At 44.8% G+C, this 25,887-nt stretch overlaps 1 protein-coding gene across 11 annotated transcripts in view; it reads right to left on the reverse strand.

Moving 5' to 3' along the window:
- LOC105476408 (family with sequence similarity 222 member B) overlaps positions 1-25,887 on the reverse strand; it is a 108,568-nt gene that overhangs the window by 59,146 nt on the left and 23,535 nt on the right. The window contains exon 1 of one of the 11 annotated variants that reach the window (XM_011732364.3): positions 6,577-6,843. The exons of 8 other annotated variants lie outside the window; for them this stretch is intronic. The gene's annotated coding sequence lies outside the window, so the exon portion shown is untranslated. Of the gene's footprint in view, positions 1-6,525; positions 6,550-6,576; positions 6,844-25,887 lie in introns of those variants that run through there. 2 more of the 11 variants (XM_071082579.1, XM_071082576.1) reach the window with 2 other exon arrangements.

Below are 25,887 nucleotides of genomic sequence, written 5' to 3' on the forward strand. Positions count from 1 at the left end.
GACGTAGGTTGCGGTGAGCCGAGATCACACCATTGCACCCCAATCTAGGCAACAATAGTGAAACTCCATCTTAAAAAAAAAGGGGGGGGTCCTTGAGAGTATCTTTGGATTGATTTCACCTATCTATACTCTGCCTGCTTACCCTTTTGTGTGTATAATCAATAACAGACTTTTCACAGATCAGGAATGAACTTTTGTTTTTTCCACTGTTTGGTCTCTGTGAATCTAAGGAATGAACTCTTAACTATCTCTTAACTAGAGTCTTGCCCATATCTTGGTAAAGATGCCCTCTGCCCTTTTCAGTTAGGCTGCAATGTAACAAACTCAGTTCATGACTGACTTTAATCTAATCAGCCCAGTATTTACTTCCTAGGATCCACCAGCACCTAATATAACAAAACTTCAATTTGGAAGTCAGGCACCACGGTGCACACCTGTAGTCCCAGCTACTTGGGAGGCTGTGTCAGGAGGATTGCTTGAGTCTGGGAATTCAAGGCCAGCCTGGGCAACATAATTGGGACGGCACTCTGTCTCAAAACAAAACAAAATAAAATCACCTTCAAGTTGGTCTTTCCTTAACTTTATTTTTTCTTTCTCCAATACCTCATCTTAAGCTTTCTTCTCTTGATTAATAATAGCATCCTGGTGTTTGGGTTCCCTTCACAACCAGAAAGATAAAAAAAGCCTCTCAGAGATAGGAAAACTTCAAATCATTTCAAATGGGTTCCTGAAATTTCTTGGAGAAAATAATAAACTATATTAGAAATTCAGAGAAAGGAAGAATTCAGAGACCTTGGCTCTCGGTCTGGCTTCACTACCAAATTACTTAAGCTTTCAGATAATCACAGAGCATTGGTTTTCCCTACTTCAGAGAAATGCTAAGACCAATGTTCATTTAATTCACTGGATAAAAACTATCCAAAATTAAGAATATTTATTTTATTTTTCTTTTTTTTAGATAGAATTTCGCTCTTGTTGCCCAGGCTGGAGTGCAATGGCGCAATCTCGGCTCACTGCAACCTCCACCTCCTGGGTCCAAGCGATTCTCCTGCCTCGGCTTCCCAAGTAGCTGGGATTATAAGCATGTACCACCACACACAGCTAATTTTTGTATTTTTAGTAGAGATGGGGTTTCTCCATGTTGGTCAGGCTGGCCTCGAACTCCCGAACTCAGGTGATCCACCTGCCTTGGTTTCCCAAAGTGCTGGGATTACAGGCCTGGCAGAATATTTATCTTAATACTGGAAATGATTCTTGGTCTGAAGAAACGCTTGTTTTTTCTGTGTATGTATTTTTTTGTTTGTTTGTTTTGTTTTTATGTGGAGTCTCGCTCTGTCACCCAGGCTGGAGTGCAGTCAAGAGATCTCAGCTCACTGCACCCTCCACCTTCCAGGTTCAAGCAATTCTCCTGCCTCAGCCTCCTGAGTACCTGGAATTACAGGCCTGCGCCACCACGCCCAGCTAATTTTCATATTTTTAGTAGAGACGAGGTTTCACCATGTTGGTCAGGCTGGTCTTGAACTCCTGGCCTCAAGTGATCCACCCACCTCAGCCTCTCCAAATGTTGGGATTACAGGCATGAGCCACTGCATCCGGCCTAAACTCTTCTCTTAACCTTTTGTGAGACGTTTTATGTATTTACAGATCATGAAATCTTAATGAAGTAAACTTCTAAGATGTGACCAAACAAAAGGACCATCAAGAGTTCACAGAATGCTAACATATAGAACAAAGTTTAAGGAAGACACAAAGGCCTGGATTCTAAAAAATAAATGAATAGTTTGAATGTCTGGTTTAAAACAAAAAGATGGATTAAAAGTTTGTATTGGAAAGGTAACTTTGTTTTGAATGGTCCTAACAATCTCATAATTCCTGCAGTATCAAATACAGTCTGGGTAATTAATTCAGTGGACTCTTTCCCTTTTACTGCCAGATTGAACAGCTCTGAGGATAATCTCCCTCACTCTCCCAGGGCTCAGTTGGAAGATTCATTATTTATGCCCTCAATTGTTTATTCTGTCCTATTTTTCCATACGTCCAGGTCCAAGAGCTGTGTTACCACTGGCCTGTTTCCAAAATGAATGCATTACTCATTGCCCTATTAGCTACGAAAACAAAATAATCAAACACAGTGTTATCTTAACGTTGGAGAGCAACCCCACCAACCACTTGATCCAGGAGAGAAATTAGTAACAATGTCAGCCCAGGTTACCAAAAGTTAAATTGTCCTGATGAAGAGAGATCCATACATCACTCTAGTCCTTTATTTTGAGCCACTGAACAACATACACGCACATCCAACAAGGATTCTTAAAGGACAGTATCATTAGAAAGACAGCTCTGGCCTTCACTGAGAGCAGACTGTAAACTACTGAGGGTTAAACTGAGATAAAATTTGCCTAGCAACCATTCTTTAGGAATAGTTCAGTAACTCACCAACAATAAATTCTACATCCTCATCTGACTAGTAAACAGATTACAGACTCCACTAAGTCCTCTACTTTCAGGATTCAGACTCACAGCAAACAACCTCCTCAAAAGATTCAGCTTCAAGAGCCAAACCCTGGGGGAGGGGGTTGTGCTTAAACACAAAATATTGTCTCTGACACCTGACTGAAAAAGCTGAAAATCTAAAAAGTATCATCACCCACATCTCCATATGAATGCATCCATTGTTCTAAATAAATCTCGACAATTGAGAGAGCATTCCCAGAGTCTCTTTTGCCTCTAATATTTTCTCACCTTGAGTAAGCTTTTCTCAATTCCAAACCTTACAACACTCAAGCTGATTATTATGAGAATCAAGCAATACCAAGGGCCTAATATTTTTCTTTCACCTTCCCAAGGGGATCATTTTATACTTCTGATGTGAACAGGGGATTAGTCTCGAGTCTCCCTTTAGAGAGAACATAGAGTCCTTTTTCTTAACACATTATAAGCCGTGACTCACAGAAATAAGCAGGATGGGCCAGGCATGGTGGCTCACGCCTGTAATCCCAGCACTGTAGGAGGCCGAGGCAGGTGGATCACCTGAGGTCAGTTCAAGACCACGCTGGCCAACATGGTGAAACCCTGTCTCTACTAAAAATACAAAAATTAGCCAGGCATGGTGGTGCATGTCTGTGATCCCAGCTACTCAGGAGGCTGAGGCAGAATTACTTGAACCTGGGAGGCGGAGGCTGCCATGAGCAGAGACCGTGCCACTGCACTCCAGCCTGGGCGACAGAGTGAGACTCCATCTCAAAAAAGAAAAGAAAAGAAAAGAAAGAAATGAAATAAGCAGGATGAATAAAAACAGACTGTTAAAGAAAATTAAATCAATTGCTTTAACCTCAACCAGCACTATGCCCCCTCAACCTAAGAGATTTATGGCTTTCTATAGTTGTTTCCTTGCAGATGACCAAATTCCAGGATTTCCATGCACCTTAAATGATATTTGAACATCAGTGCAAATATGATTTGCACTTATGATTAGTTCTATACATAGACTTCTGTCTCCTGGGAAAATCCTTTCAGGAACCCCTAATTATTGCACCATGCAAAATAGCGATCACACAAATCAGTCAAGAAAATAGAAATATCGGGCGTGGAGGGATGCAGTGGCTCACACATTAATCCCAACACTTTGGGAGGCCTCTGGGAGGACTGCTTGAGGCCAGGAGTTTGAGACCAACCTGGGCAACAGAGCCAGACCCTATTCTCTACAAAACATAAAAATTAAAAAATGGCAATATAAAAAAGTGAGTGAAGTATAATATAACTTTATAAAGCTGTACTTACTGCTCACCCATGGGTAGAGAACTTAAAAACCACCTAGATATCAAATAGAAGAGCAACTTTTTTTTTGATAGAAGCAAGCTGAAATCTTACAGCCTCCAACTGTTTTTTTTGTTTGTTTTTGGTTTTGGGGGTTTTCTTTTGAGACAGGGTCTCACTCTGTCACCCAAGCTGGAGTGCAGTGGCACAACCCTGGCTCACTGCAACCTCCACCTCCCAGCTTCCAGCAATTCTCCCACCTCAGTCTCCCAAGTAGCTGGGACTACAGGAGTGCACCACCACGCCCAGCTAATTTTTTTGTTTTGGTAGGGATGGGGTTTTCATCATGTTGGTCTTTAACTTCTGACCTCAAGTGATCCACCCACCTCAGCCTCCCAAAGTGCTGGGATTACAGGAGCAAGCCATTGCACCCTGCCTTCCAACTGGTTTTTTGGTCACTTCCCCAGCTTCCTATACCTTAGACATCAAAGTGCACTTTGTTTTATATACTAGCTAACTTTGTTTTATATACTAGCTAACTGTCAAGGCTTCAATCAGTGATTTTTAACAGTTCCCTCTCAGTAGCAAGTTAACTAAGTCAACATCTGGGGGAAACCCTTTCCCTCCCAATTTAAACACAACTAATGGAGCCTTAAGGGACAAGTGACTAATAACATAAAAACCCAAAACCTGACACAGGATTACTGTGAATCTATTTTTTAGTAACATGTCTATTCTAAGGTACTTGAAGTCTTATTTTTAAAAAAGGTTAAAGTAAGCTTCCTAATCCCTATTACTTTCCACAGCTGAAATGGTTTCCTATCCCATTATCCCTATTTTTTATAATACTTGCTTTCATCCCAAATTGCTCCTGTTTAGAGATCTAATAAATCAATGCAAAGAAAAAAATCACTAATCTAGCCAAAAGTGTAAGACAGCTCCAGTGTATCAATTCTGTTTTCAAAAGTGGACCCCAGTTAGAACAATCTTTGGAAACTGAACCTGCATTACATAAACTCTGAAGCATTTTAATTAATATTTATCAAAGTGTTGCCACACACACAAAAAAAAGATATTCATCCCTTCTGGTACTGTAGCTCTTTGCTAATCAACATTAAGATAAACCTGGTCCAAACACATTTCGTTGGAAATGCCCACTTAGGCCGGGCGTGGTGGCTCATGCCTGTAATCCCAGCACTTCGGGAGGCCCAGGCGGGTGGATCACGAGGTCAGGAGATCAAGACCATCCTGGCTAACACGGTGAAACCCCGTCTCTACTAAAAATACAAAAAATTAGCCAGGTGTGGTGACAGGTGCCTGTAGTCCCAGCTACTCGGGGAGGCTGAGGCAGGAGAATGGCGTGAATCTGGGAGGTGGAGCTGGCAGTGAGCCGAGATCACGCCACGGCACTCCAGCCTGGGCGACAGACTCTGTCTCAAAAAAAAAAAAAGAAAAAAGAAAATGTCCACTTAAAGCTAGTGTACTATGGACATTGCCACCCAACACACACACACACACACACACACACACACACACACACACACACACTCCCTTTGTTTCTAACATCAAAAACTTTGGATTTTCTGTTTTCCACTGAAAACGTTTTTCTCAATTTAAAGCCTAAAGACGTTCCCGATTCTGGAGATGGGTGTTCTTCAGAAAGAAGGGACCCCTAAGATGAAGCAGCAAAGGAACTCAAAAAAGATAAATTTCATTTAAGTTGTAATGCTATAGCCACCCAAATTCATAAACTTTGGGGAGAGGAACCTTTTTTAAAAAACTAACGAGGCTGGGAACGGTGGCTCACGCCTGTAATCCCAGCACTTTGGGAGGCTGAAGCAGGCGGATCACGAGGTCAGGAGTTCGAGACCAGCCTGACTAACATGGTGAAACCCAATCTCTACTAAAAACACAAAAAATTAGCCCGAAACGGTGGTAGGCGCCTGTAATCCCAGCTACTCAGGAGGCTGAGGCAGGAGAATCGCTTGAACCCTGGAGGCGGAGGTTGCAGTGAGCCGAGATCGCACCACTGCACTCCAGCCTGGGCGACAGAGCGAGACTCATCTCAAAAAAAAAAAAACCCCACGAACTAAAATTCATCTGGAGGTTTTTTTAAGTTTGGTTTTGGTTTTTGACGATAGAAACTAATCCCTCCGAGGGTCTGTGAATATAAGAAATATACCGACAGAGAAAAAGATAAGACTTTTAAGTTTCAGCAACAACAAGGTAAGTTTGCCTGCTCTAGTCAGGTTTCTGCAACAGAGATGAGCTACTACACAAAGCCGGTGACAATGTACTCCAGGAAGAGACTTCAGCAGAGTTAATCGCTAACAACTATCAGGATTTCCTTTAACCACCATTTGACTGGGGCTGCTCTCTCTTTCCACTAGCACCTCCTCTCCTTTCAGATTGTTATTGCTGATCAAGGCAGTCCCAAGGAGGAAAATGGTGAAGACAGCCTTAATGGACAAGGATGCAGTACAGTTCCAAATATCCACTCCTAGCTTGCCTTTTTAATTTTTTTTTAATTGCGGTTTACTGCATCAGATATGACACAAAACAGGGCTCCTCTTTTCTTCTCTGTGCATTTTACTATACGACCGATATCGACACATCAGTAAAAAGAGATGAGAGTCCTGAATCTCCTTACCCATCTGCAGGGGTGAGATGAAGGGAAGGAAAAAAATGATGAACGGTAGAAACAGATAAGCAAAACAAACTGATGGGATCCAGAGATATTATTTCCCATTCCATTTCCCCTTTTCTTACAAGGTTAAGTCGGCTGAAGTCGGGGTCGCGTTAGAAAAAGCACACACACACCTTGCGCCCTGGAAAGAAGGTGAGGTTCGCTCCGCAGCGCTCGGTGGGGCTCCTGGCTCCGCCCCGCCCGCCTGGGGCAGCTCAGCCCAGCTCACCCCCTCCCCAGGAGGATGGAAGAGAAGGGGCTTCTAGCTGTCTAGGCAGGGGGAGGGGGAGGCGGCTGCTCCGGGTGCCAGGCTCACGGAGCGCAGGACTCCGCGGTGCGCCGACACCCCCTCCCCCAGCCCGCTGCCGCTTGCTCCCAGCCGCCGCCGGAAGCCAGCCCCGCCCCCTCACCTCCACCCTGGCTCTTCGCGAGCCCCCTCCTGTCTGCACAGCCAATGGCGAGCCAGGGATCCAGCAGAGCGACTCGCCAAACAGCCAACTGGGGAGGTCCACAGGGAGGTCAGCCACCGGGATAGGCCCGCTACCCGGGGACCCGGCCCGACTCGGCTCCTCTTTGTTAGCGCTGCCCCCATCTCTCCCGGCGCCCACCCCAAAGCCAGGAGCCAAGCATCCCGTAGCTGGGCCAGGTGAAGCTGCGCCCCTTCGCACCCCTTCTCCTTCTGCCCCTGCCCCCTCCCACTTTCGACCTGGGTACTAGGAGAACCCCCCTACCCACGCGATACCTCCCAGAGTGCCTCAGACTTCAACAGCAATTGCCACCTGGAGACACTCGACAGTAAAAAGATGCTCCCCAAGCCTCTCTGCCTCTAGTCTAATCAACTGCACTGCACTGTAACGGTGGACGGATTTAGGATTGCATATTAAATCAATTGCACACATCAATCCTCCCTGTCGGAAACTCCTGCTTCCCGTGACGCAGAAATTAAGGGGTGGGGGTGGAGGCATGTTGGGAAAGTATGTATCTAGAAGTTGGTGGGGTGGAGAAGGGAATACATGAAATCATTGGCCAAAAAAAAAAGAACAACAAAAAAAACCACACATAGTTGGCTCCAACCTGTTTCAGATACAAAACATCCAATGTATTTAGCTGGATGTATCCAATCCAGTTAAATCCCAAGCAAGTTTCAGTACAACTAGGAAGCAAACACCTAATCCTTGTTCAATCATATACCTAATATTATGGGGAACATACTCTCAGCAACCACCAGGCTCAGAGTAACTGGCAGGTTGCACCAACACTTCAATCACCAATTGGAATAGAACTAACTGGAATAGAACACGCTAAACACTGTGGTATGTTTTCTTGGGGGTAGTGATAGAGCACTACATGGGGCTCATTTAAGAAAACTGGCCGGGCGCGGTGTGTCTCACCTGTAATCCCAGCACTTTGGGAGGCCAACGCGGGCAGATCACTTGAACCCAGGTGTTCGAGACCAGCCTGGTCAACATGGTGAGACCCCCATCTCTACCACAATTTTAGACGTAGCTAGGCATGGTAACTCATGCTCTAGTCCCAGCTACTTGGCAGAACACAGTGAACAGAGACCATGCCACTGCACTCTGGCCTGAGTGAGAGTAAGACCCTAACTAAAAAAAAAAAAAAAAAAAAGAAAAAGGAAATGGGGTCAGGGAAGGCAAGCTATTACCTAGATTGTCATTTTTGTTCAGAGTTCTTGCAAACGCATGACATTAAATATCTACATCACACTCTACAACACTGCTTAATCGCCCCAAACACTACTATAATTTAAAACAAAACGAAACTTTAAGCAGTCTAGGCTACCTTGGAACTCAAAACATTTCATATATAACCACCTCTGTACTCCTGGAAGACGGAAAAGGAGCTGTATGACATGCCTGTTTTATTTTATTTATTTATTTTTGAGACGGAGTTTCACTCTGTTGCACAAGCTAGAGTGCAGTGGCGAGATGCTGTGGTGTAATCTCGGCTCACTGCAACCTCCGCCTCCTAGGTTCAAGCAATTCTGCCTCAGCCTCCGAAGTAGCTGAAATTATAGGTGCTCACCACCACGTCCAGTTAATTTTTGTATTATTTTTTCTTTTTTTGAGACAGAGTCTCGCTCTGTTGCCCAGGCTGGAGTGCAGTGGCGGGATCTCGGCTCACTGCAAGCTCTGCCTCTCGGGTTCAGGCCATTCTCCTGCCTCAGTCTGGGACTACAGGCGCCTGCCACCACGCCCGGCTAATTTTTTGTATTTTTAGTAGAGACGGGGTTTCACCGTGTTAGCCAGGACGGTCTCCATCTCCTGACCTCGTGATTCACCCACCTCGGCCTCCCAAAGTGTTGGGATTACAGGCGTGAGCCACCGCGCCCGGCCTAATTTTTGTATTTTTAGTAGAGACGGGGTTTCACCGTGTTGGCCAGGCTGGTCTCGAACTCCTGACCTCAAGTGATCCATCCGCCTCGGCCTCCCAAAGTGCTGGGATTACAGGCATGAGCCAACATGCTAGACTGATCCCTGTTTTTTTTTTTTTTTTAAGATTTAAGAGTCTCACTCTGTTGCCCAGGTTGGAGTACAACGGCACAATCTTGGCTCACTGCAACCTCTGCCTCCCGGGCTCAAGCCATTCTCCTGCCTCAACTTCCCGAGTAGCTGGGATTACAAGCACGAGCCACCGTGCCTGGCTAATTTTTGTATTTTTAGTAGAGATGGGGTTTCACCATGTTGCCCAGACTGGTCTCGAACTCCAGACCTCAGGTGATCCACCTGCCTCAGCCTCCCAAAGTGCTGGGATTACAAGCATGAGCCACCGCACCCAGCATCACATCTATTTTTTTTAAGCACATATGAATATACATCTCTTGGTCCAACATAATATATAGATGTTAAACCAATCTGTCAACAGTAGTTATCATTGAGAGAGTAAGTATATAGTTAGGGAGAAGTGAAAAAGAGAATTTGTTTTATTGTATCTTTTAAACAATAAAAAAGCAGGCCAGGTGCAGTGGCTTGCACTTTGGGTGGCTGAGACAGGCAGATCTCAAGGTCAGGAGATTGAGATCAGCCTGGCCAACATGGTAAAACCCCGTCTCTACTTTAAAAAAAGTACAAAAAATAGCCGGGAGTTGTGGTGCACATCTGTAATCCCAGCTACTCGGGAGGATGAGGTAGGAGACTCGCTTGAAACTGGGAGGCGCAGGTTGCAGTGAGTTGAGATCATGCCACTGCACTCCAGCCTGGGCAACAGAGCAAGACTCCGTCTCAAAAAAAAAAAAAAAAAAAAAAATTAAGGCACAGCATAGTGGCTGACACCTGTAATCCTAGCACTTTGGGATGCCGAATCGGGCAGCTCACTTGAGGTCGGGGTTCAAAACCAGCCTTGCCAACATGTTGAAACCTCATCTCTACAAAAAACAAAAAATAAAAAAAAAATAGCCCAGCATGGTAGCGGGGGCCTGTAATTCCAGCTACTCGGGAGACTGGGACAGGAAAATTGCTTGAACTCGGGAGGCAGAGATTACAGTGAGTCAAGATCGCGCCAGTGTACTCCAGCCTGGGCAAGTGGAACTCCGTCTCAAAATATAAGTAAATAAAAAGCATTAATTTTGTCATTTTTACTACGTTAACTTAGTGAAATTACAGATTTCGTCATCTTTAAACTATGTTGAACATGTCTTACTTTTACAGTCAGTAAAAGATATTAAAACATGGCCGGGCGCGGTGGCTCAAGCCTGTAATCCCAGCACTCTAGGAGGCCGAGATGGGCGGATCACGAGGTCAGGAGATCGAGACCATCCTGGCTAACACGGTGAAACCCTGTATCTACTAAAAAATACAAAAAACTAGCCAGGCGAGGTGGCGGGCGCCTGTAGCCCCAGCTACTCAGGGGGCTGAGGCAGGAGAATGGCGTAAACCCGGGAGGCGGAGCTTGCAGTGAGCTGAGATCCGGCCACTGCACTCCAGCCTGGGCGACAGAGTGAGACTCCGTCTCAAAAACAAACAAAAAAAAAGATAGTAAAACATAAACACCTCTCAAAAATAGATGGAAGAGATCAATAGGCTAGACTAAAAACTAGTTTAGGTAACATCCCTCTAGACTGATCAGTTTGCACCTCATCATTTCTTGAGCACCCTATTTTGCAAATTTCCTAAACGGCATTTATAACAACCAAAAATACAATAAAATGTAACTTTGACACTTAATTTACTCCAATAAAAACGATACAGGTCCCAGAACAGAATAACACACACACACAAAAACAATGACTGAACCCGAGAAGAAGGCAAACAGTCTTTAAAAGACAATTTCCTCATAAAGAACTGCTACGTGATATTTACAGAATTCAAACACCCATGACACAGAGCATAGAAACTTTAATAAAACTTTTATTGTTCATTGGACTTCAAGAGAACAGTAGGTCTGAGAAAAACACTGTAGTATTTTTTTTTTAAAGGGAATTCCTGGCATTATCACTTCAAAGCAAGGTGTAACAGTAGTTAAAGGCTTTTAACTGGCTGCACTTTCTGTTTCAGACACTAGAGGGGAGTATAAAAATCCAAATAAAATCTGGGATTTTGTTTTACTCATTCACTAACATCACCAAATACGCACTGTATTCCTGTATGCCTGAAATTCTATTAGACCCCAGAGACAAAAAGATGAATAAGATGTGGTCTTTGTCTTTAAAGTACTTAGTTTAGTTAGGGAAGACGTGCCTGTTCAAAAAAATTAGTAATAAGGCCGGCGCAGTGGCTCACACCTGTAATCACAGCACTTTGGGAGGCCGAGCAGATGGATAAATTGAGGTCAGCAGTTCAAGACCAGCCTGGCCAACATTGTGAAACCCCATCGCTACTAAAAAATACAAAATTTAGCTGGGCGTGGTGGCAGGTGCCTGTAATCCCAGCTACTCAGGAGGCTGAGGCAGGAGAATCACTTGAACCTGGGAGATGGAGGTTGCAGCAAGCCGAAATCGTGTCATTGCACTCTAGCCTGGGCGACGAGAGTGAAACTCTGTTTCAAAAAATAATAATGGCTGGGCCCGATGGCTCATGCCTGTAATCCTAGCACTTCTGGAGGCTAAGGCAGGCAGATCACCTGAGGTCAGGAGTTCAAGACCTTCCTGGCCAACATGGCAAAACCCTGTCTCTACCAAAAATACAAAAATTAGCTGGGCGTCGCAGTGCATGCCTGTAATCCCAGATACTCAGGAGGATGAGATAGGAGAATCGCTTGAACCTGGGAGACAGATTGCAGTAAGCCAATTATCGCGCCACTGAACTCCAGCCTGGGCAACAGAGTAAGACTCTTGTCTCAAAAAAAAAAATTAATAATAATAATAAGGCCAGGCGCAGAGGCTCATGCCTATAATCCCAATACTTTGGGAGGCTGAGGCTGGACTACCTGAGGTCAGGAGTTCGAGACGAGCCAGGTCAACATGGTGAAACCCTGCCTCTACTAAAAATACAAAAAATTTGCTGGCTATGTTGGTCGCCTATAATCCCAGCTACTCGGGGGGCTGAGGCAGGAGAATCGCTTGAACCCAGGAGGCAGAGTTTGCAGTGAGCCGAGATTCTGCCATTGCACTCTGGCTTGGGTAACAAGAGTGAAATTCCATCTCAAAAAATAATAATAATTATTATTATTATAATAGGCAAACTACAACAGAGAATACAGAGTAGAGAATCAAACCCAAGACTTTGGGAGACTATGGATATGGGACAGGACAGAAAGATAATCATTCCTGGAAGAGAGAAGAAAAACATGTGCCTATATATAATAATTCACACTAGACAAACCAGCCTATCCGAATTGGCTTTTTCTCCTAATAACATTTCTGGCCTTAATCTAAATGGAAATAACCTATATCTAGATGGTATCTTTAAACTTCTATCTGTAAAAAGTAGAAGCATTATCTGGTGAAGAAGATTTGCTAAAATAACTAGTTGGTTAGGCTTCAAAATCTATTGTATGCAGTTTAAAAGGCATGAAGGTGGGGTGTAGGGGGTGGTTTATACTTCCAGCTACATGGGAGGCAGAGGTGGGAGGATCATTTGAGCCCAGGAGTAAAGACTTCGAGGTTATAGTGAGCTATGTTCGTGCCACAGCACTCCAAGCCTGAGTGACAGAGTAAGATCCTGTCTTTAAAAAAATAAAAAGACTCTACAGGAATGACTGATAAACCAGAATTAAAGCTCAAAGTCACCACAAGAGTGCCATAGGGAAACACTTGTATGGTTTATTTTTCCCGAATCTTCAAAATGACTGCTCCATCATTTATGGTTTAGGATGTTTGGGTTGTATGTTCTGGGAGTAGAGAGCTGGAAAGAAGGGGTTAGTTGTTAATTTTTCATACTGATGGGGTAGCACATGGTAGAAAAAGTAAAAAGCCAAAATCCTGAAAAAGTTTCACACACATAGACAAAATGAGACAGCAAACTTGTGAATCGAGCATGATTTGGCATCTTTAAATGCACAGCCAATTCCCTTCTAGTGCCAAAGCCAATGGCTTCTCCCGTAGATAAAATGGCACAGTTCCTGAAAAAGCCCTGGACGCTGTTTCCCCACAATCCTATAATCTGTCAGAAGACAGAAAACAAAAAGAAGGCTGTGCAAGCCAGAAAAAGCAAATTATAACCAACACAGAGCCAACACTTTACTTCAGACAGAAGGAGCTTTTATATGCATCTTTGGAAAGGGAGAGACAAAAGAAGCTTACCATTGCTCAAATAATCAAGGCAAACGATAAAACAATTTACCAAACACCATCTTGGATTAGCATTTAATGCAATAGCCTCCCTTCTCACTTCTTATTCATAGCCTTAAACAATACTTACATCATATAAAGAAAGAGTTGAATGCCACAATATACAAAGAACTTTAATAAGTCAATAAGAGGAAGACAGATAACCAAAGGGGAAAATATTCAAAGAATATGAGCTAGTAAATCACAGCAGAAATACACAGTCAAAAATTATACATATTCCATATTGTTAGGTAGTGGTGGAAAGTGCCTTCTCCATACAGTCCTAAAGGCATTTTGTCTTGATAGTACTGCCAGCTGCAAGCTTCCAGAGAAACTTGGGCTATTTTGAATGAAAAAAAAAATGATAAAGATGTCAAGCATAAGTAATAAAAATATTCAGTTTTATGAAATACCTAATCTAGGAAGGAAACTATTCAATACAATGGATACAGGTAAGCTACAAATTAAATCCAAGAAAACTAAAATATGAATATAAAATGAACCTGTGCCTATGAATGTAAAACAGCTGAAGCCAATCCCTAAGCCTAGAATGAACAAGCCAATGATGAAAGCAAATAACAGGGAGTCTTAATACAACCACAGAAATAAAACGTCTCTAAGAAAATAAACTTAGTCGACTGTCTTTGCTGTGAAAGCATGTCATTCAAGGACCCTTTTAGCAGTCACCAAATGCAAATGCAAAAGAAAAGCAGATAATGCCTGGGTCCAGCAAAAACAAGTACAATCCTCCCATCAAAGAGGAAAAGAAACCTAAGTCTTTCACTTGTCCTTGATACAAAAAGGTAATGAATTGTGAAAGAACCCAAATTCCAGAAAAAAAGATTCCATTCCAACCTGCATAAAGCTAAAAAAAATTCATGTTACTTTGTTCTAAAATTAGCAACACACAGGTCCCTATACTGAAAACAATATATACGATCCCAGCTGAGGTGTCAGGGTAAAGTTCCCAGCAGTCAGCAGACTATCCCATAACCATTTCAGTTTTCCTTGCCAGCTTTTAGACCACATCCCAATTTTCCTCTATTGTTAATGTCACTTAAAAGGCTGAGAAAAATTTAGTCCAACAGATTCAAATTTCAATGTACTTCCTAAGTACATTATAGGTAATGATGCCACTGATTATCTATATTTAGACTCTGGTATGGAACAAGGAGTGTTAGTTTTGTCTAAAACGGCACCATGTCACTCTTCAAAGTCTAACTGCAACAATCACCTAATCCTGCATTAAAATGTGTTTACAGTGTTACCTATAGCAAGTTAAAATGTTTTTTCAGTGATTTTTTGTGTGTGAGTGTTTCTACTGATTGGCTGTGATGCTATAAATACAGACACAATAAGTCACTCCCATCAGTCCTTTAAACATTCAGCACTGTAACTACCATAAGGTGGAATTCATTCCTCACCTGAACCAAAAAGCAAAGATGGTAAAACTTTTCTTTTTTTTTTTTTTTTTTTTTTGAGGCGGAATCTCGCTCTGTCACCTAGGCTGGAGTGCAGTGGCACGATCTCGGCTCACTGCAAGCTCCGCCTCCCGGGTTCAAGTGATTCTCCTGCCTCAGCCTCCAGAGAAGCTGGGACTACAGGTGCCCACCACCATGCCCGGCTAATTTTTTTGTATTTTTAGTAGAGACAGGGTTTCACTGTGTATTAGCCAGGATGGTCTCGATCTCCTGACCTCGGGATCTGCCTGCCTCGGCCTCCCAAAGTGCTGGGATTACAGGCGTGAGCCACCGCGCCCAGCCAAAGATGGTAAAACTTTTTTTTTGAGGCGAAGTCTCACTCTGTCACCCAGGCTGGAGTGCCGTGGCATGATCTCCGCTAACTGCAACCTCTGCCTCCCGGGTTCAAGTAATTCTCGTGCCTCAGCCTCCCTAGTAGCTGGGATTACAGGCACCTACCACCACACCCGGCTAATTTTTTTATTTTTATTTTTAGTAGAGATGGGTTTTCACCATGTCGGCCAGGCTTATTTCAAACTCCTGATGACCTCAAATGATCCACCTGCCGCGGCCTCCCAAAGTGCTGGGATTACAGGCATGAGCCACTGTGCCCAGCCTGGTAAAACTCTTTTTTTTTTTTTTTTTTTTTTTGAGACGGACTCACGATTCTTCTGACTCAGTCTCCCAAGAAGCTGGGACTACAGGCACGCACCACCATGCCCAGCTCATTTTTGTATTTTTAGTACAGACAGGGTTTCACCATACTGGCCAGGATGGTCTCGAACTCTTAACCTCGTGATCTACCCACCTTGGCCTCCCAAAGTGCTGGGATTACAGGTTTGAGCCACTGTGCTTGGCCAAAACTCTAATAATATGCACATTCTAAAGTGATATAATAGTATTTATAAAAATATATTGCCTCCTCAAAAGGAACTTAAGGCCTCCAATAGACAGCAAGTTGCTTATTTTCACAACATCCCAATAAAGAACTATTATTTAGCATTTATATCACACTAACTTGCAAAAGTGTTTTACAATTATTTTCATTGGTAGTCATGCATCACAACCACCCAATGAGCCAAAATGGTCCTGTTATCCTCATTTGACAGCTGAGAAAACTGATGTACTTTAAGATCAAGGTCAAGTCAGTCTGCTTTTCTTATAGACCAAGGGTCTAACCCTTATAAAAAGTCTCATTCGCTCATCAGTTACCTGTATTGCTCATAAAAGTAGTTAAAGCAGGTTTTTGGAAATAGGAGTCCATCTAAAATAATCATACAGGGCTGGGTGAGAGGTGGCTCATGCCTGTAATCCCAGCACTTTGGGAGGGCGAGGCAGGTAGATCACAGGAGGTCAGGAGTTTGAGATCAGCCTGGCCTACATGGTGAAACCCCATTTCTACTAAAAATACAAAAATTGGCCGGGCGCGGTGGCTCAAGCCTGTAATCCCAGCACTCTGGGAGGCCAAGGCGGGCGGATCACGAGGTCAGGAGATCGAGACCATCCTGGCTAACACGGTGAAACCCCGTCTATACTAAAAAAAATACAAAAAACTAGCCGGGCGAGGTGGCGGGCGCCTGTAGTCCCAGCTATTCGGGAGGCTGAGGCAGGAGAATGGCGTAAACCCGGGAGGCGGAGCTTGCAGTGAGCTGAGATCCGGCCACTGCACTCCAGCCCGGGCGACAGAGCGAGACTCCGTCTCAAAAAAAAATAAAAATAAAAATAAAAATAAAAATACAAAAATTAGCTGGGCGTGGTGGCGCATGCCCATAATCCCAGCTACTCGGGAGGCTGAGGCAGGAGAATCGCTTGAACCCGGGGGTCGGAGGCTGCATGAGCCGAGATCGCACCATTGCACTCCAGCCTGGGCGATAGAACAAGACTCTGTCTCAAAATAAATAAATAAATAAAATAAAATAATGGTACAAAAACACTGAAAGATACTACTTCAACACAAATACATAGTCAGGCTGGGCACAGTGGCTCACGCCTGTAATCCCAGCACTCTGGGAGGCCAAGGCGGGCAGATCACTTGAGGTCAGGAGTTTGAGATAGCCTGGCCAAACCCTGTCTCTACTAAAAATATTTTTTAAAAAGGCCGGGCAGCACAGTGGCTCATGCCTGTAATCCCAGCACTTTGGGAGGCTGAGGCAGGTGGATCACCTGAGGTCAGAAGTTCAAGACCAGCCTGGCCAACATGGTGAAACCCCGTCTCTACTAAAAATACAAAAATTAAGCCGGATGCGGTGGCGTATACCTGTAATCCCAGCACTTTGGGAGGCTGAAGCAGAAGAATCGCTTGAACCCAAGAGGCGGAGGTTGGAATGAGCCGAGATTGCACCATTGCACTCCAGCCTGGGCAACAAGAGCAAAACTCCAACTCAAAAAAAAAAAAAACAAAATTAGCTGGGCATGGTGGCAGGCGCCTGTAATCCCAGCTACTCGGGAGACTGAAGCAGAAAGAACTGCTTAAAACCCAGGATGCAGAGGGTGCACTGAACTGAGATCACGCCACTGCACTCCAGCCTGGGCGACAGAGCAAGAATCCGTCTAAATATATATATATTATATATATATATGAAAATAAAATTAGCCAGGCGTGGTTCCAGGCGCAGGTAGTCCCAGCTACTCAGGAGGCTGAGGCAGGAGAATCACTTGAACTTGGGGCAGAGGTTGCAGTGAGCCGAGATCGCGCCATTGCACTCCAGCCTGGGCAAGAGATCGAGACTCCGTCTTGCGGGGTGGGGGCGGGGGGCGGGAAGCCACATATTCAACTGGAATACAAACAGGTAAGTACTTAGTTACAATGACACAGGAAGTTTTCAAAGAAACTGGATACCAAAACCTGTTACCAAAAAAAAACCAAAAAAAAATGATCAAATGTTTCTTCATCTTACTTTTCCCCTTCAATCAACTACAATTAGACTTCTATTTCCACCACTCCAATGAACAGGTCTACTGGAAGTCACCAATAATCCCTAGGTCCCTAGCTTGTCAAATCCTGTGAGTACTTCTCTGTTACGTGACCTCTATATAGCATTCAACAGAGCTCACCACTCCGTGTTTTTTGTTTTTTGTTTTTTTTTGAGACAGTGTCTAGCTCTGTCACCTGGAGTGCAGTGGCACAATCACTGCTTACTGCAGCCTCAACCTCCCAGACTCAAGTAATTCTCCCACCTCAGCCTCCTGAATAGCTGGGACTACCACAGGCATGTGCCACCAGACAGCTAATTTTCTATTTTTTGTAGACACAGGGTCTTACTATGTTACCCAGGCTGACCACTCCCTTCTTGAAACACTTCTTTACTTGCCTTCTATAGCATCACTTTCTGGGTTTTCCACCTACCTCACTAGCTAGTCCTTCTCTTTCAAATTGCTCTTCTCTAGCCACAAACCATCCGTAGATGACCTCCTGATTAAATTCCATGACTTCAAATTCTATCTATTTCAGCACAGAATTCTCCTAGGAATGCCAGGCATTTCTATCCAACTGCCTATCTAATTTCTCCATTTGGATACCTAATACGTATCTCAAACCTGGCAGGACCAAAAGATAATTTTTTTTTTTTTTTTTTTTTTTTTTTTTGGACAGAGTCTCACTCTGTCACCCAGGCTGGAGTGCAGTGGCATAATCTCGGCTCACTGCAAGCTCTGCCTCCCAGGTTCATGCCATTCTCCCGCCTCAGCCTCCTGAGTAGCTGGGACTACAGGTGCCCGCCACCATGCCCAGCTAATTTTTTGTATTTTTAGTAGAGACGGGGTTTCACCGAGTTAGCCAGGATGGTCTCAATCTCCTGACCTCACCATCCACCCGCCTCGGCTTCCCAAAGTGCTGGGATTACAGGCATGAGCCACCGCGCCGGCCGACAATTTTTTTTTTTTTTTATTTTAGACAAGTTATCACTCTGTTGCCCGGGCTGAAGTGTAGTGGCACAATCATAGCTCACTGCAACCTCCACCCCCTGGGCTCAAGCCATCCTCCCACCTCAGCCCCTCAAGTAGCTGGGACCACAGGCATGTACCACCACACATGGCTAACTTTCTTATTTTTTGTAGACACGGGTTCTCTCTATCTTACCCAGGCTGGTCTGAAACTCCTGGGCTCAGGCGATCCTCTTGTCTCAGCCCCCAAAGTGCTGGGTTACAGGCATGAGCCACCACTGTCCAAGAATTCTAGACAATTATATTCTGCTAGGCTTACTCATCTCAATTAACAGCATCAACCATTTACTTCCCTGGTTGCTCCAGTCAATAATCTAGAAGTTATCCATGATTCCTTATTACCTGTAACAATCCCAAAGCAAGCCCTGTCAACTTCACTTCCAAAAGACATGCCAAATCTGTCCACCTTTCCACAGCTTTTATACCATCACCCCAGTCCAAGTTACCATAAAGTCTCATGTGATTCGTGCAAAGAGCCTTGTTACTGGTCTCCTTGCTTCCTTCTACAATCCATTTATTTTTGGAGATGAAGTTTCACTCTTGTTGCCCAGGCTAGATTGCAATGGTGTGATCTCGGCTCACCGCAAACCGGGTTCAAGCAATTCTCCTGCCTGTTTCCAGAGTAGCTGGGATTACAGGCATGCGCCACCAGGCCCAGCTAATTTTGTATTTTTAGTAGAGATGGGGTTTCCCCATGTTGGTCAGGCTGGTCTCGAACTCCCAACCTCAAGTGATCCACCCACCTTGGCCTCCCAAAGTGCTGGGATTACAGGCGTGAGCCACCGCGCCCACACTACAATCCATTTCTTTTTTTTTTTTTTTTTTTGAGACGGAGTCTCGCTCTGTCTCCCGAGCTGGAGTGCAGTGGCCGGATCTCAGCTCACTGCAAGCTCTGCCTCCCGGGTTCACGCCATTCTCCTGCCTCAGCCTCCCGAGTAGCTGGGACTACAGGCACCCGTTACCTCGCCCAGCTAGTTTTTTGTATTTTTTAGTAGAGACAGGGTTTCACCATGTTCGCCAGGATGGTCTCGATCTCCTGACCTCATGATCCGCCTGTCTCAGCCTCCCAAAGTGCTGGGATTACAGGCTTGAGCCACCGCGCCCGGCCACTACAATCCATTTCTTTTTTTTTTTTTTTTTTTGAGACAGAGTCTCGCTCTGTCGCCCAGGCTGGAGTGCAGTGGCACAATCTCGGCTCACTGCAAGCTCCGCCTCCCGGGTTCACGCCATTCTCCTGCCTCAGCCTCCTGAGTAGCTGGGACTACAGGCGCCCGCCACCGCGCCCGGCTAATTTTTTGTATTTTTTAGTAGAAACGGGGTTTCACCGTGGTCTCGATCTCCTGACCTTGTGATCCGCCCGCCTCGGCCTCCCAAAGTGCTGGGATTACAGGAGTGAGCCACCGCGCCCGGCTACAATCCATTTCTAACACAGCAACTGATCATTCTTTCTAGTCACAAATCAAGTCATATCATACTCATACTTAAAAACTCCAAAGGAGGCTGGGTGCAGTGGTTCACGCCTGAAATCCCAGCACTTTGGGAGGCCAAGGCAGGTGAATTGCCTGAGCTTAGGAATTTGAGACCAGACTGGGCAACATGGTGAAATCTGATCTCTACCAAAAATACAAAAAAATTAGCCAGACGTAGAGGCGTACACCTATGGTCCCAGCTACTTGAGAGGCTGAGGGGGGAGGATCCCTTAGCCCAGTGGTAGAGGTTACAGTGAGCCAAGATTGCGCCACTGCACTCCAACCTAGGTGACAGAGTGAGACCCCATCTAAAAAAAAAAAAAAACACTCCAAAGGAAACGAAACACCTTACCCTAGCTTCCAAATCTCACTGTCATGTAGCCTCTACCTTTCTCATCTCTGGTCATTCTCTCCTTCATTCACCGTATTCAAACAATACTGGCCTGATTTCTGTTCCTCTAACATACCAAGTTCATTCCTCCTTAGGTGCTCTGCACTATAATGTTTGATCTGCTGATCTTCATATACTCCTAGATCTTAAATGCCATATCCTCAGAGAGATAGTCTCCCAATCTAAAGTAGCTATTCATTTCATATTATCACATCCTCTATTTTTCTTTATAGTATTTATCATTAACTGATTTTTATTTTGTTTTATTTTTGAGATGGAGTCTCGCTCTATCTCACAGGCTATACAGTGGCACGATCTTGGCTCACTGCAACCTCCGCCTCCCGGGTTCAAGCAATTCTCCTGCCTCAGCCTCCCAAGTAACTGGGATTACAGGCATCCACCACCATGCCCAGCTAATTTTTGTATAAAAGTAGAGATGGGGTTTCGTCATGTTGGCCAGGTTGGTCTTGAACTCCTGGCCTCAAGTGATCCACCCACCTAGGCCTCCCAAAGTGCTGGGATTACCGTGCCCGGCCATTAACTGACTTTTTTATTGTTTTTTTGAGACTGAGTCTTGCTCTGTAGCCCAGGCTGGAGTGCAGTGGCACGATCTTGGCTCCCTGTAACCTCTGCCTGCCGGTTCAAGCGATTATCCTGCCTCAGCCTCCTGAATAGCTGGGACTGCAGGCTCATGCCACCACACCCAGCTAATTTTTAGTATTTTTAGAAGAGACAGGGTTTCACCATGTTGGCCAAGCTGGTCTTGAACTCCAGACCTCAAGTGATCTGCCTGCCTCGGCCTCCCAAAGTGCTGGGTTTACAGGCATAAGCCACCCATGCCCGGCCATTAACTGATTTTTAAAAAGCTGTCTGTTGCTGGACACAGTGGCTCACGCCTGTAATTCCAGCACTTTGGGAGGCTGAGGCCGGTGGATCACTGGAGGTCAGGAGTTCGTGACAAGCCTGACCAACATGTTGAAACCGCGTCTCTACTAAATACAAAAAAAACAGCCGGGCGTGGTGGTGCATGCCTGTAATCTGAGTTGCTTGGGAGGCTGAGACAGGAGAATTGCTCATACCTGGAAGGCGGTGGTTGTGGTTGTGGTGAGCCGAGATCGCACCATTGCACTCCACCCTGGGCAACAAGAGCGGAACACCGTCTCAAAACACAAAAACAAAAAAAAGCTGTTTGTTTCTGTTTGCCCTCACTGGAATGTATGCTCCATAACAGCAGGGACTTTGTCTATCTTGTTTTGTGTACCACCAATGCTGAAAACACAGTAGAAACTCAATATATTTGGCGGGCTTAGTTGTTAGGTGCTGACATTAAAAAGGTAAAAAAGGGCCAGGCACTCACACTTGTAATCCCAGCACTTTGGGAGGCTGAGGTGGGAGGGTCACTTGAAGCCAGGAGCTTGAGACCAGCATGGGCAATATAGCGAGACCTTGTCTTGGCCAAAAAAAATTTTTTTTCATTAGCCAGGCACAGTGGCTTGTGTCTACTCTCCTAGCTACTTGGGAGGCTGACACAAGAGGATCATTTAGGCCCAGGAATTTGAGGTTGCAGTGAGCTATAACAGCACCAATATACTCTAGCCTGGTGGAGAATTAAACTCTGTCTCAAAAAAGAAAAAAAAACAGTCCGGACAACATATTGAGACCCCATCTCCACAAAATATTTTATTTGTTTTTTTTTTTTTTTTTTTTTGAGACGGAGTCTCGCTCTGTCGCCCAGGCTGGAGTGCAGTGGCCGGATCTCAGCTCACTGCAAGCTCCGCCTCCCAGGTTTACGCCATTCTCCTGCCTCAGCCTCCCGAGTAGCTGGGACTACAGGCGCCCGCCACCTCGCCCGGCTAGTTTTTCGTATTTTTTTTAGTAGAGATGGGGTTTCACCGTGTTAGCCAGGATGGTCTCGATCTCCTGACCTCGTGATCCACCCGTCTCGGCCTCCCAAAGTGCTGGGATTACAGGCTTGAGCCACCGTGCCCGGCCTCCACAAAATATTTTAAAAATTAGCTGGCACACTGGCTTGCATCTGTAGTCCTAGCTACTTGGGAGGCTGAGGCAGGAGGATTGCTTGAGCCCAAGAGTTTAGAAGCTGCAGTGAGTTATGACAATGCCATGGCACTCCAAGCCTGGGAACACAGTGAGATCCTGTCTATTAAAAAAAAAAGTGAAAAAGGCATAACCCCTACCTACAAAAAGCTCACAATCCAGATGAGGAAACAGAATGGCAATTAAATAACAAATGTAAGGAACATGCATTCTATTTTACAGAATGAGATGTTGCCCTTTAAACAACGTAAAAAACAATAATAAAGGTAATGTTAGCAGGATAGTAAAATGTCAGAGTAGCCCATCAGCAAGAGTGATTAATAGTGTCTTGGGAACGGGGAAGACTTCACAGAAGAAATTAACTATGAGCTAAATCCTAAAGCTTAATTAGGAGAGTCTTGGTTATGTTTGTTCAGATAATTGGTTATGTTTGTCTATTTTGGAAAAAATGTCCTTGGAAGAAAATAGCTTGAGTAAAAATACAATAAAGTGAGGCAGGATGATGGAATCAAGCATCTGCTACGTATCAGGCACCAGGGCCTTAAAGGGAAAGGGCATAAGTAATCTTACAGCTTAGGAAGATCACTCTTGTGGCAGTGTGGTGGACTAGAGAGAGGTGATAAGCCTCGAGACATGCAGATTAGTTAGGAGGCTACTGTAACTGTCGAAATATGAAATAAAAAAGGTCTCATCCAAGAATTTGGCAATATGTTACAAACGAAAAAATGCAGATTTAGGAGACCTTCAATGTTAAAATCAGAACTGGGATCAACCAGATATGTCGAATAAAGGGTAAGGAGAAATCAAGGTCAAATTCAAATTTTTTTTTTATTTTTGAGACGGAGTTTCACTCTTGTTGCCCAGGCTGGAGTGCAATGGTGTGATCTCAGCTCACGGCAACCTCCGCCTCCTGGGTTCAAGCGATTCTCCTGCCTCAGCCTCCCGAGTAGCTGGGTGAGAGGGAAACCTTGTCTCAAAAAAACAAAGTAAGCTGGGCACAGAGGCTCACACCTGTAATCCCAGCACTTTGGGAGGCTGAGGTGACCAGCACTTGATCCCAGGAGTCCAAGACCAGCCTGGGCAACATGGCAAAACCCCATCTCTAAAAAAAATATACCCACAAAAAATTAGCCAGGCATGGTGGCGCGCCATCTGTAGTGCCGGCGACTCAAGAGGCTTAGGTGGGAGGATCGCTTGAGCCCGGAGGCAGAGGTTGCAGTGAATTGTGATTGTGCCACTGAACTCCAGCCTGAGCTACAGAGAAGACTCTGTCTCAAAAACAAAACAGAACAAAACAAAAAACCCACAACTGCATTTCTAAGTAAAATAAATTCAAAAGGATTTAAATTTTCTAGACTTTTCACTTTTAATTATGTAAAACATATTAAAAAAGAAAATTAAGCTAAAAATTCAAATGTATTTAGAGAATTACATTTCTGGAATTAGTCTTTAAAGCCTCTCTTCTCCGCCCCAGACCAAAAAAAACACTCTTTTAGTGTTCAGTTCTAAGAGTTATCATAAATGCATAGTCGTGTAACCACAACCACAATCAAAACATGGAAGAGTCATGTCACCCCCCAAAAATTTCCTCATACTACCTCTTTGCAGTCAAACTCTCTACATTTTTTTTTTTTTTTTTTTTTTTTTTTTTTTGAGACAGTCTCGCTCTGTCACCAGGCTGGAGTGCAGTGTGGTGCCATCTCAGCTCATGGCAACCTCCGACTCCCAGGTTCAAGCGATTGTCCTGCCCCAGCGTTCCGAGTAGCTAGGACTACAGGTGTGCGCCACCATGCCCAGCTAATTTTTGCATTTTTAGTAGAGACGGGGTTTAATTACATTGGCCAGGCTGGTCTTGAACTCCTGACCTCGTGATCTGCCCGCCTCGGCCTCCCAAAGTGCTGGATTACAGGCGTGAGCCACCGCACTTGGCCACTCTCTCTCTACAGGTTTTTTTTTTTTTTTTGAGATGGAGTTTCACTCTTGTTGCCTAGGCTGGAGTGCGATGGTGCCATCTTGGCTCACCGCAACCTCCGCCTCCCGGGTTCAAGCGATTCTCCTGCTTCAGCCTTCCTGAGTAGCTAGGATTACAGGCAAGCGCCACCACACCCGGCAAATTTTGTATTTTTAATAGAGACGGAGTTTCTCCATGTTGGTCAGGCTGGTCTCAAACTCCCGACCTCAGGTGATCTGCCCCAACTCGGCCTCCCAAAGTGCTGGGATTACAGGCATGAACCACTACACCCGGCTCACTCTCTCTCTACTCCTATCCCCAGGCAATCACTGATCTGTTCCCCACTGTCCTTATAGTTTTGAGTTTTCCCCAGAACATCATACAAATGCAGTCATACAGACTACAGCCTTTTGAGTTTTGTTTCTTTCATTGAGCATAATACCAATGAATTTCATTCACGTTACTGCATATGTGAATAGTTCCTTTTTATTGCTGAAGAGTATTCCATTGTGTAGATATATCACAGTTTATCCATTCCCCAGCTAAGAGTCATTCAGGTTCTTTCCAGTTTGTGGTGACTATAAATAAAGCTGCTGTAAACAGTCACAGACAAGTATTTTTGTGAACACAGATTTTTATTTCACTTGAATAAATACTTAGGTCATATTTATTTATTTATTTAGGAGACACAGTCTCACTCTGTCTCCCCGGCTAGAGTACAGTGGCGCAATTTCAGCTCACTGCAACCTCCACCTCCCAGGTTCACGCGATTCTCCTGCCTCAGTCCCCGAGTAGCTAGGACTACAGGCACATGCCACTACACTGAGTTAACTTTTGTATTTTTTTTTTTTTTCTGTCAAGACAGAGTTTTGCCTTGTTGCCCTGGCTGATCTCAAACTCTTGAGATCCAGTGATCTGCCTGCCTTGGCATCCTAAAGTGTTGGGATTAAAGGCATAAGCCACTGGGTCCAGCCCATTTTTTTAATGGTGTTGTTTGCTTTCTTCTCGCTGAGTTTTGAGCTCCTGATACTTTTTTTGTTTTTTTTTTTTTTTGAGATGAAGTCTAGCTCTATCACCCAGGCTGGAGTGCAGTGGCACGATCTCAGCTCACTGCAACCTCTGCCTCCCAGATTCAAGTAATTCTCCTGCCTCAGCCTCCCAAGTAGCTGGGATTACAGGCATGTGCCACCACGCCTGGCTAATTCTTTTTGTATTTTTAGTAGAGACGGGGTTTCACCATATTGGCCAGGCTAGTCTCGAACTCCTGACCTTGTGATCCACCTGCCTCGCCCTCCCAAAGTGCTGGGATTACAGGCACGAGCCCCCGTGCCCGCACCTTTTTTTTGAGAGCGTGTCTTGCTGTTGCCCAGGCTGCAGAGCAGTGGTGCGATCTCGGCTCACTGCAACCTCCACCTCCCAGGTTCAAGAGATTCTCCTGCCTCAGCCTCCT

The sequence above is a fragment of the Macaca nemestrina genome, chromosome 17, assembly GCF_043159975.1.
Source record: "Macaca nemestrina isolate mMacNem1 chromosome 17, mMacNem.hap1, whole genome shotgun sequence".
In the NCBI taxonomy this organism is placed as follows: domain Eukaryota; kingdom Metazoa; phylum Chordata; class Mammalia; order Primates; family Cercopithecidae; genus Macaca; species Macaca nemestrina.